Below are 11,401 nucleotides of genomic sequence, written 5' to 3' on the forward strand. Positions count from 1 at the left end.
CTTACCGTAACACAAACTTACAAGCACAGATGCCAAGTAAATACCATTATCAGGACAGCATATCAGGCAGCCCTCACTATCGCAATTACTACCATGCAATGAACTGAACATGGGGGGACCCCTACGGTAACAAAAACACCCACATATTTTTCTAGGTAGAGAAGGCATTTACCACGGCGGAGAGACTGAATAACAAAATGTGGAGGCAAAGAATGGACTCGGTTAGCGACGCACAGGAGCGGGTCAAGGTCGATAGAAGAGGCCTTCGTCCTGCAGTGAACCTGGGTAGTATTGTGCTGCTGAGGATGAAAAGGTTTTCAAAATGGGTCTTGGTAACTGCTTTGAAAAAATCGAAACCATTCTCTCTGCAAAAAGCGAGCGGCCTAAACTACCGCACGGATCCAATCGCGAAAACCGTTCAAAACGCCTGCTCTTCCTGCGCACAGGAACCCGATTCTTCCTGGTGTCGTAATGGGCCACAAGGCCGACGAGTCACAAACTCTGTGGACGATAAGCCAACACAATTATCCACGTATGTATGTGGGCTAAGATGTTCAGTGGGAACATCAGACGTTATCCTAAAACTGTGGTAAATTCGGAGAAACATGCAACCGCTTCCACGCCACCTAGCCATGTGCAAGATATGCTTAGGGGAACAATTGAAACATTACATAATTTACTTCTATCGAGACATGGGAGACTTCTTTGACCAGCTCTTTATCTGAAGACGACCGGGAGGAGATTGAGAGGGCAAGGGAAGACGCTGCTGCACCTGGGGTCCTGCACTTCAGGTTCCGCGCTTAAGCCACCTACCAGTTGTTTACCCGCTGTGTACACAACTCTCTCTCTCCCTCTCTCTAACACACACACCCGCCTCGGTGACTCAGTGGCTCAGGCGTCGTGCTGCTGAACACGAGTTCGTGGATTCGATTCTCGGCCGCAGCGGCCGCTTTTCCGAAGGAGGTGAAATGTAAAAACGCCCATGTGTACGAGTTTTCGGTGCAAGTTAAAGATCCCCAAGCGGTAAAATAATCCGCAGACCTCCACTACGGCACGCCTATTCATCTGCTTTGCGTCGGTAATTTAAACCCTACAATGAATGAATGAATTAATGAATGAATGAATCAATCAATCAATCAATCAATCAATCAATCAATCAATCAATCAATCAATCAATCAATCAACAATCAATCAATCAATCAATCAAAAAATCAATCAATCAATCAAAAAATCAAACAAACAACCAATCAATCAAATAATCACTCTCGCTTAGCAGAAAGCAAACACGTTCAGGATGGCAGGAAATTACAAAATAACTACTCTAAACCATTGACACTTTTAAATGGTTTCAAGTGACCATCGAACTGACCAACAAACGACAGCCGCAACCTTTCACGCTCACATCTAAGGTCACAGAGGCGCCAAAGGCTTGTGTGTCTTCTGGCGAAGGTGACTAAAAGCCTTTTTTGCTAGTATTTCTCCCTTCTCTGACCTTCAGTGCTCGTGAAACACAGATCGTAAAGCAGCAACTCGGTCTCAAAACGCTCTCTGACCCGCCGCGGTGACTGAGTGGCAATGGCATGCTGCTTAGCCCAATTGCGCGGGTTCCATTTGCGGCGTGGCTGCCGCTTTTCTGATGGAGGCGAAAAGCAAAAACGCCAATGTGTACGAGATTTCGGCGCACGTTAAACATCCCCATGCGGTAAAAATCAATCCGAAGCTCTGCACTACGGCGTGCCTCATCTCCAACGTTGCGTCGGCGCTTTAATCCCTACAATCAAAGCGAAAACGCTTTTTGGACGTCGAAGTAACGCTATCGCGTCGTACATCTAAGACCTAAATGTAAACGTCACCTAAAAATTTGTTTGTTCAAGTTACTGAACCACACATGAAAAGATATGTCCGCAATTTGACGACGCCACAGACGGGAAGCGGGCGATCATAAGCGCCGAGTTCGAAGAGCCAGCAGTAATCTTGCGCCGCATCGATAAGAGAACTGTTTTCGGCGCTCTTGAGGCCTGACGCCAAGGCAAGCGTGGAAGTGAGGAGAGGGCCTCATTTAGCATGGGAACACGCACCCTCGATTCCAACACCTCTACTTCGCATTACCGTCTCTTTTTCACGGCCGCTGCCAGGTGGCGGCACAGGTATCGCCGGCCATGCATTCAGCGGTTGCCTATCTTTATTGTCCATGACTGTACCTGGAACATCCACAAGATATGCTGCGAAGACGTAGAAATTTATATTTTTCTGCGTGTCATTAAATTGCCATTGGTTTGCGGGGGCATCTTTAAAAACCCTCTTCATTGTAACTGACTTCTGCAGTATCATACTTCAGACAGTAGGGTTTAACGTGCTGTCGCAGCGCAGGCGATGAGGCGTGCCGTATGGAGGGATCCGGATAATTTTTACCACCTGGGGATCTTGAACATGCACCGAAATCTCGTTAACACGGGCGTTTTTGCTTTTCGCCTCCATCGAAAAAGCAGCCGCCTCTGCCCGGAAACCAACCCGCGTTCTTGTGTCTTTTATGGGACAGAATAAATATTTGATGAAACGGCGTTTAATACGACAATGTTTATGATATTGCCGGGAACCATGCATTGGGTTTGCTTGTTTTGTTTTTTTTGCAGAACGGCTGCGACGGGCTGTATTATCTGCGCTATCCGTGTGCCAAGTGAAGCCAGCCTTCCATTATTTATTTTTATGCCACACCTGTTATCTCTTTTGATAGGGAGCGCGTTTCGAACGAGCATCCCGTGAACCCGGTAAACTCTAAAAAAAGTGATCTCTCTCTCCCCCTCTCTCTCTCTCTCTCTCTCTCTCTCTGTCTCTCTCTGTCTCTCTCAACAGCCTAGAATAATCTTCTTCGCTTTAAATTGTTCTGGAGGAAATCGACGGTTCGAGAAACACTCCCGGGCGGTGATAAATTTGCGCCGAAAAGATGCCGTGACATTCAGCTGGCCGACCATCGCCTACGCACGACACTTTGCTGACTGCTGCTTCGCCGACTGTGTATTGTTGAAGGCAGTACCGATTGTGTATTGTTGAAGGCAGTACTGATTGAAGGCAGTGTTGCTTCCATCGCTTCTTCCGTAATGCTGGAGTAGCAGACACGAGTAAACGTGGGCACGAGCGTCAACCAAGGAAGGAAGGAGCAACGCAGTGACTGAAACACGAGAGACCGCTAGCCGCTAAATTTGCAGCGCGCGCAGTAGAGGGAGAGCAGTACGGTGGGGAGAGCACGCATGCGCAAGCAGCGCGCGCCCTTCCCCCCCACCGCGCTGCTATCACGCACCTGTTACGCAGAGACCGCGACGGAGCGAACGGGCTGACTACGACGCATGCGCGCGCCAGCTGCTGTTGAGAGAGAGGAGGGAAGGAGAGGCTCACCTGCTGCGGAAGCGGAACTGTTGACACCGTCCGACGCAGGAACAGGCGAGGCTAAGAAATGCTCTGCTTTTAAAACGGACAAGGCATGCCGGTATCATAAGTCTTTTGGGAATGAAGGGTCCAGCTGGCACGATGAGGGCATCGCCATCGACAATGCTGTCAGACGTGATGGAAAACACAGATTCTCCAGGAGGCACAACAAAATCAGAAGTTGACACCAATTGATGTATTCGCCCGTCCGTTACCGTTTCGAAAGCCGTGTCAGTAAGAGAAAGGGCGGGTAAAGGGCTCATGATAAGAAGTCCCAACCTAGGATCATCTGATGAGCACATGGGGCTAATACTGCGAAGAGAATGTGATGACGGATGCCTTCGATGAATACACGCGCTGTACACTGCCCGGAAGGCTGAATCACATTTTAGTTGGCACCGCATAGAGCAGGACCAACATAAGGAGTTCTGACCTTCAGTAGCCGCGAACACAAGTCTGCATACAGAATGGAAATGGTCGCGCCAGTGTCCAATAAAGCTTCGACTGGAATTACTTCGACAACAACTTCCAAAATATTGCAAGGCCGCTCAGGAGGACTTGTCTTTTTTCCGTGTGACGCAGTTCTACTTCCCTGAACTGCGGCTCTTTTATGCGCGACGGTTGACGTTCTCAGAGGCCGGACGGAGGGGCGACGAAAATCTATGGAAAAGTGAAGGAGATCGGCGGCGGTCAGACCTGCTGGTGGCACGATGATCAACGGAGTCCGGAGGAGAAGGTGAGCGGCGGCGAGAATAGGTAAATGGCTGCGTTCCGCAGTCGTACGTGTACCGGGAATCACCCCGTGGCAGAGTAGAAAATACTTGACGTTCATCCCGCTCGCGCCGTCGGCAAACCTTGGAATTATGGCCCCGTATGCCGCAGTAGTAGCATGTTGGGCAAGCGGCCGCCATGGTCGGTAGTATGGTGCATGGTAAGTGGCCGGTTCGTATGCAGCGGAGACGGGGGCCAAGTGAACGTGTGAAGCCTCAGGAGCGGAGGGCGAGGACGGTATGTGTGGCATAGCAACCACATCAGAGTGCGCAGGCCGGGTGCGAAAGTCGGGCTTCGGAGGTGAAGAGCACGTGACTGCGGCCAATTCTTCCTTGATAATCTCCCGCAGACTGGAGCCGAATGTCTGGGACGGCACCACCGGAAAGCTCGATGATGTCTGCCCATGCAGCTCTTCGCGACATATTGCTCTTATCATGGCCCGCAGGTTGCCTTGGTCAGGTTCAAGTGTGTCGGAAGATGATGGCTGCAGGCGCAAGGCCTGGAGATCAGTTAGGCGCTGACAAATCGTCACAATATCACCCATGGTGGTCGGGGTTTGCACGGCAAGCGCGTTGAACGCAAAGAAAGAAATGCCCTTGAGGATGTGATTCACTCGATCAGACTCAGTCATTTCTTGGTTCACTCGCTTACATAAAGCCAAACCGTCTTCAATGTACGGCGTGTACGATTCGGTGGGGTGCTGATCGCGTTCAGCAAGTCTTGGCCGTGTCTGAGCGCAAAGTGGACGTTCCAAATATTCGACTTATTTCTGCAATGAACCGCGACTAGTCAATTAGGTCCTCCTTGTTATTCAGGTACCATGTCATAGCGACTTTTCTTGGCTCTGTCACTGGCGAGCTTGACCCTGGCGAGCTGACAATGGCGAGCTTGAGTTTATGATTCCACCGATTGAAGGCGCTCACCTGGGGCGGTATTCTCGTAACTGTCCCTTTTGAAAACGTCCCTTTTGAGTCCCTTTCATCGTGACGTACTTCCGGTTAAGCAGTGGGCGTTGACAGTAGGTTTGTTGCGCTTGCGTTACGTCACTTCCGGTTGTTTGCTTTTAGCCAATCAGGGCTCGCCAAAAGGGACACTTTTGAAAGGGACGCAAAAGGGACAAAACTCGAGAATACCGCCCCTGGTTATAATCCTCGAGCCAATTCTCTACGTCACCTCCAGGGAGTCCTGAAAACTTCTGAGGGTGTGGCTGGGATCTGGTGATCATCCACGCTGGGGCAAGCGGGCTTGCGGGTGCTGGGACATCGGCAGGGTTAGTCTGATCGCCTTCTGGCATGCTGTGAGTGGGAAGATGGACATGCCGTCCTAAACGAAGGTTCAGGGAGAAGCCGGGGAGAGCGTACGTGGATCGAGGTGCACCTGCACCACGTGCAAGACTCGGACACAGGAGACAAAGGACGCGTTTAATGACGACGCAACCTCGCCGAGAGGCCGTTGCAAAAAGCGAAGGTCAAAAAGGCGCGAGGTTGTAGGTGAAGAAGATGGTGTGGTGCTCACGTGCTCCACATTGATGATGAGTTGCTAGATGGGATTGGCCATTCGTGTATCATTGATGAGAGAACGATGACGCCTGTGCTCACAATATCCACAATTTCCCATGTCTGGCAATTGCATTTCTTAGACCGAAAAGCATTGGCAGGTGTGTGGTCGTCGTGCTGACCCTTCTTCTTGTATAACTAGCGGACAAAAGTGCTTCCTGTACAATAGTTTTACGCTGTACTGTAAAGGTTTTGGTTAATTATAGTTACTTGGTGCCTATATTAGGTTCGCAGACTCTTCTGTAGCATTTATTTGTTATAGATTTTTTTAATAGCGCACCCGTCAGCGAAACGCTGAAGTGTGCGCTTGGGCAGCGTTTCTGTGGAGGGACCTCGACATGGAGCTTGATGCAGTGTACAAACTAACGAACTTATCAAAGGTACATTATTCCATTCGCGGGCATGTAGTAGCTTTGTTTAAACTGAGTGAACGAAATGCGACGACCCATCAGCGGCCGGCGGAGTAACCGCTGGGCCGGCTGACTCTTTGGGAAGGTTGGCGAGCTGTGCAGTAGCGCAGTCAAGCCAAGCCATTTTTTGTGACGTCATATCAAATGCCAGCAAAAATGAGCGAGGCTGCAGAGAGGGGGACAGAATTTTCAATTTGATATTTCAGGTGAATAAAGTCGCGTAAGCGCAGCGAGAGTGGTCAAAACAAGGCCTGCAAACTCCATACTAAAATTTGCGGCCATAGCCCCGCAATGTTACCAAATCACTTTAGTGTCCCTTTAAATCATGGACTGGCGTAATCACTCCTGAGGACACTCAGATTTCATCATCTGTCCTCAATCTCAAGAGTAAGTACAATGGCGACTGAGTAGACACCCCGATTTAAAAAGTGAGTGCGTTGATCAGTGAGTGCAGTCGTGAGTACAGTATTCGTGCATGGAGTACTCATAGGTGTGAGTAGTAATAATACTCAAGAGTACTCATACTCTGAGCTTCGTACTCATGAGTAGTACCCATGAATATGAGTTCCACTTATACTAACGGGTACTACTTATATTCCTGAGTACTTATACTCATGAGTAATGTACTCACACAAATGTAATCGCGAGCAATGTACTCATAAGTACTGTGATCACGAATAGAGCACTCTCGAGTGCATGCAATAGTGAGTACATTCTGGTCAGTACATTACTCGTGAGTGCACGTACTCAATAGTATAGGTAGTCCTCGTACTCATTAGTACTTATACTCATGAGGGCAGCAGTCATGAGTACCAGTACTCGCGAGTATTGTACTAATGGGTTCTGTGATCCCGAATACAGCACCCACGAGTGCATGCACTTATGAGTACATGCACTCGTCAGTAAACCAATGCAAATAAGTTTAATCGTCAACGCGAGTCGGGATGCCCGTCTAGAGTCGCATATATTTAGTGCTACCGCCGCACTGAATAACTCTCAATGATCGTAAAATCCGACAAGAAACACGCCAGCTTTCACTGCGTTTGGCTAGGCAGGGCTATTTATTTTGGGGCGGCCGCTTGCTACGATTTCGCACGGTGAAAAGGGGAAAAGGAGGGTATGAAAGCCAGGCAGGCAACGTGACCTGCGGTGCTCTGCGGCTAAGGCAGATATTCATTGCGGCAGTGACGTTACTTTACATTCATTGGAAAGTGTGGGTTGGTCTGTTGAGCTTGCTCCGGTTAAATGCGACAGGGGAGAGAATTGGCCGGACGGGAATAATGCACATTGCGAGCTTTGAATACGCCCTTTCTCGTCTTCAGCAGTTTTTGCTTGAGCGCAACGTGTAGTCGTTTTGTGAGTGAAACCGCTCACGTGAACGTTTACGAATTATTTACGTGGTTCGCGTAGAATAGACTGTATGGTTTGTGCCACTTAAATTGTCCGCTCCGTTCTGTTGTAACCGTCGAGGGATCGTTTTTTTGACGTACGTTCGCTAATCTGGTTTAATAGCCTCCACTTTTGAAACACCTGGTTCAGATAAGCTAAGACTATGTTGTCGTACAATGCCGTTTCCAAGGAAACATATAGCACCGCCTTGCAACTACGGCGGAGACATTTTCTGCTCCAATGACAATAAAACGTTCGAGTACACCTAAGTACGTCCATGGGTTGTGAGTCTGAATACTTAATGCCAGCTGAACCCCTTCGAAGCCGATGTTCCCTCGCTTTGTCGAAGAGCTTTGCCATCTTGTCCCTAGAGGAGCGCTTTGGTTTCGAATGGCTCCGATTTGTCTTTTACGTGTTACGCACACGTGTAATGCGACATTTTACGTGGAACGCACACTTCGTTGCTCGTTCTTCCCGGGCCTTCATCCGCGATAAGCTAGAGGGGGGACCACTTCATGCCATCCGCTACTGCCTAGTTTAGGCTGATACTGTTGAAGGCCTCGTGAAAAGGCCAATTTATACTTTGAACGCCAATGTCAAAAGCAGGGTTTTTCGCTCAAGCTCAATTCTTGGGACATCTCTTTAAATATGATGCTGGCACATTACGGCACCACGGCAAATTTTGGTCCATAATGGTCAACTTCCTAAGCACAGCTCAAGGTAAGAGCTGCCGATTTGCAGCGAAATCAGCTGCAGCGCACTTAATCAAAGTAAAACAAGAAAATGACGAAACGAGGGGTTGAAAAAGCGGTTTTCTTTCTGTCCACTGTCCCGCCTTGGAGCCCCACCGGCCTCACAAGCGTGAGCAAGAAAGCCAAAATAAAATATACGACAACCCCGGGACCACCCGCCGAAGGCGCCAAATATGGGCTATTTTTTCGTGGCAGTGACCAGCTGACTCCCCTTGCTGTTTTCCGTCACCTTCGTTCCTGCACAATGCTAGCAGTAGCATCAATGCTGGTGACAGAGAAAAAAAAGACCCTATTCCAGCCAGACCACGTCGTACTTGAAAGTTCGCGCTGAGCCGGGGCCCGAAGCGCGGTGTAGAACGGCATCGCCAACCCTTCCTGTCGAAGCATGGGTCTTATCGTTATGATTGCTTCAACCGAGGCAAAGGTCTGTTGCTACTCTTGTTGATCTATGTGTGAATGATCATGTACCTTGTTGACTGTTCACTACAGCACCCTTTCCTGACAGATTTTATTAGGCTAGTAGTATAAGCAAAAAAATATATGTAAATAATAAGACTTCCCAACCGTTAAAGCAACTCCATCCGGAGATGAAAGCCATTTTTGTTATTGAATGCTAAATTTGTGCTTTTTACGTTTTTAATGCACGTATGCGACTTATATTAAAAATTTGCGCCAATCCACCCTGTGGTTGTGGTTGGAAGGCAAAGCCGTAAACAGCACACACAACAATTACCCATGCGACGTCACTTTACTTCACTCACTGTGCACTACAAAAAGTGAAACCAGGGAAAAGGAAGATGCACCTAACCACACCTTCTATTACTTCAAAAAGATATTTTGGTATAGTTAAATTTGTGCATGATGTATGAACGGTGGTTGGGTGAGTTGTATTGGTGTAGCACATCAGTGGAAACTTTTTTTACATAATATAAGCAAGCTCAAACGCGTTGTTAGATGATCTCACTTCTCCGTCTCTGTGGTTGCGGACAGAGGTGATGAGATCGGCGCAGAGATGGGAGAGAAGTTAGAGTAGAAGGAAGAGAAGAAGAAAATACTTCTCTTCAGATTTCTGAACGGCTAGGCGTGCGGTACAAGGAAGTTGTTCCTTCGTCACTGTAGCCCATGTTCAGTCCGCGCGCCTGTGCTTTGTCCACCAGCTGAAGACCATATTCAGTCCGCGCTGCTTGTGCTTTGTCCACCGGCTGAAGCTTGGCAGGCAGAGAGGGGCTGGACAGCAGGATCTGCCCATTCCCTTGTTCTGTAGTTGACGGAAAGAGAGGAGGGTTCTGAGGGCTAAAGTCTCACATCCCGATTATGTGGCGGAGTGTTCCTACTTCTGAGGAAAATTTAAATTCTGTGTCGTAGCGATTCGGGTGAATTAAGAGAATACGCGTCGGGTGTGGGAAGGAGCAGGATTGTATGAGCCGTAGGATAGTTGGTTGTTCTATGGAAATGTCAGGGTAAGGCGAACGTAGGGTCTATTTCAGAAACCGATAATGCTGGGTTATGTCCCAGACTTGACAACCGGGTGACTGTGCTCGTGCAACTCCTTAGCACGGCGGTAAAAGTGCAGCCTTGGTTGGCGTTTATGTTGCCCTCCATGGAAGCGTGATCTGGTGCCCAGATGAGTTGAATGGAAACATTTACAGAGTGGTATTTAGCACACACAGTGACGGTCGGTTCACCAAACCTGACTGGTAATTCTAGTAGGCTTGTTGGGAATCTGTGACTACCTTCCGAACATCTGGTTTAGTGAGAGCCAAGGCGATGGCTGCCTCTTCTGCTGCCGTCATATTTTAGGTCTTGAGTAAGGAACAAGCAAGCAGGTTGGTTCTGGAGACAGCCACGATGATACTGTACTGCTGCCCTCTATGTTGGGAGGCGTCTTTGTAGATAACTCTACGATTCCAACCGAGGCTGGTGTTGCTCGCTTGAGCCCGTGCTTGTCGGTGACCCTAGTCGTGTGAGGGGTTCATATGTCTAAGCAAGGGGAGCATGTTTAGTTCTTGTCACCAAAATTCCAGGAGTACATCAAGCTGAATGACACTCCGTGCTGCCACGCCAATCTTGTAATGGATGCGGCGTCCCCCCACAGTTCTGCTCAATCGGAGCTTCTGGATAGAAAGATGACCCTCTATCAGCGCTTCCACCATGTTATAAAGCCCTGTTGTAAATAGCTTCTCTGTGGACGCACATATGGAAAGACCTGTTGGACTTCTGGGTCAAACAGGTTGGCCACAGAGTCTGTTTGAGCAAGCGTCAGCTGTGGAACGTGATGTCTTTAGCCCCTATCGAATAGCAGGACAGTGTATGTCGCTAGGACCTGTAGCAGAACTTCCCGAAGCATCGTGCAGTGCGTTTAGAAGCTTGAGCCAAGCGCGTTGAGGCTCCGCATGTGGACCTGGACCTGACCATAAATTTGTCTCACTTGTCGGACGTCAGATGACGGTGGCACCGGATTCAAGTTCAGGGGGCCTCCCATGTGATCTTGCGCGATGATGCGGTCATCTCCGAAGCCCTGTTTCAGGATCGCGATGGCGTCCTTGTAGCAGCCACCGGTAGCTTGCAGTCGGGCTACGGCTGATGCAGCTGCTCCAGTCACGAGGCTGCTCAAGTAGTTGAACTTGTTAGCCGTACTGAGCTCGTCCTTTTTGTGGCCGGCGGCAGAAAACTTCTTCCAGAATGGTTACCACGATCTGCTTTTCCCGTCATATTTGAAGAGCTGTAGCTGGGGAAGCTTATATTTGCTAGTTGGTGATGGGTGGATGGTCGTACGACGTGGCGTTCAAGACGAGCATTGTTGCAGCTTCAGACGAGATTCACGGTAGTGCTGACAACCTTGTCGTAGTATTGTCAGGCGTCTGCCGTCTCGCTGTCCACTAGGTCATCGGGTGTCTCATCAAAGATCGCCTCATTCAACTTCTCTATCTGGCCATAAAATGCGCCGATTCGCTCGAGCAGTACACTCACCGCTCCTGCATTCGCCTCTCAATTCCCCTTATCTGGCCTTTGATTTCCGGTAAAAGGCCATTCATTGCGCCCGTAGGCTGTGTCGCCATCGATGCTGTCGGTCCATTCGGTCGTACGCAGCTGAGCACTC

Source organism: Haemaphysalis longicornis, unplaced genomic scaffold (assembly GCF_048455015.1).
Source record: "Haemaphysalis longicornis isolate Haplotype H1 unplaced genomic scaffold, Haemaphysalis longicornis Haplotype H1 scaffold_6, whole genome shotgun sequence".
In the NCBI taxonomy this organism is placed as follows: Eukaryota; Metazoa; Arthropoda; class Arachnida; order Ixodida; family Ixodidae; genus Haemaphysalis; species Haemaphysalis longicornis.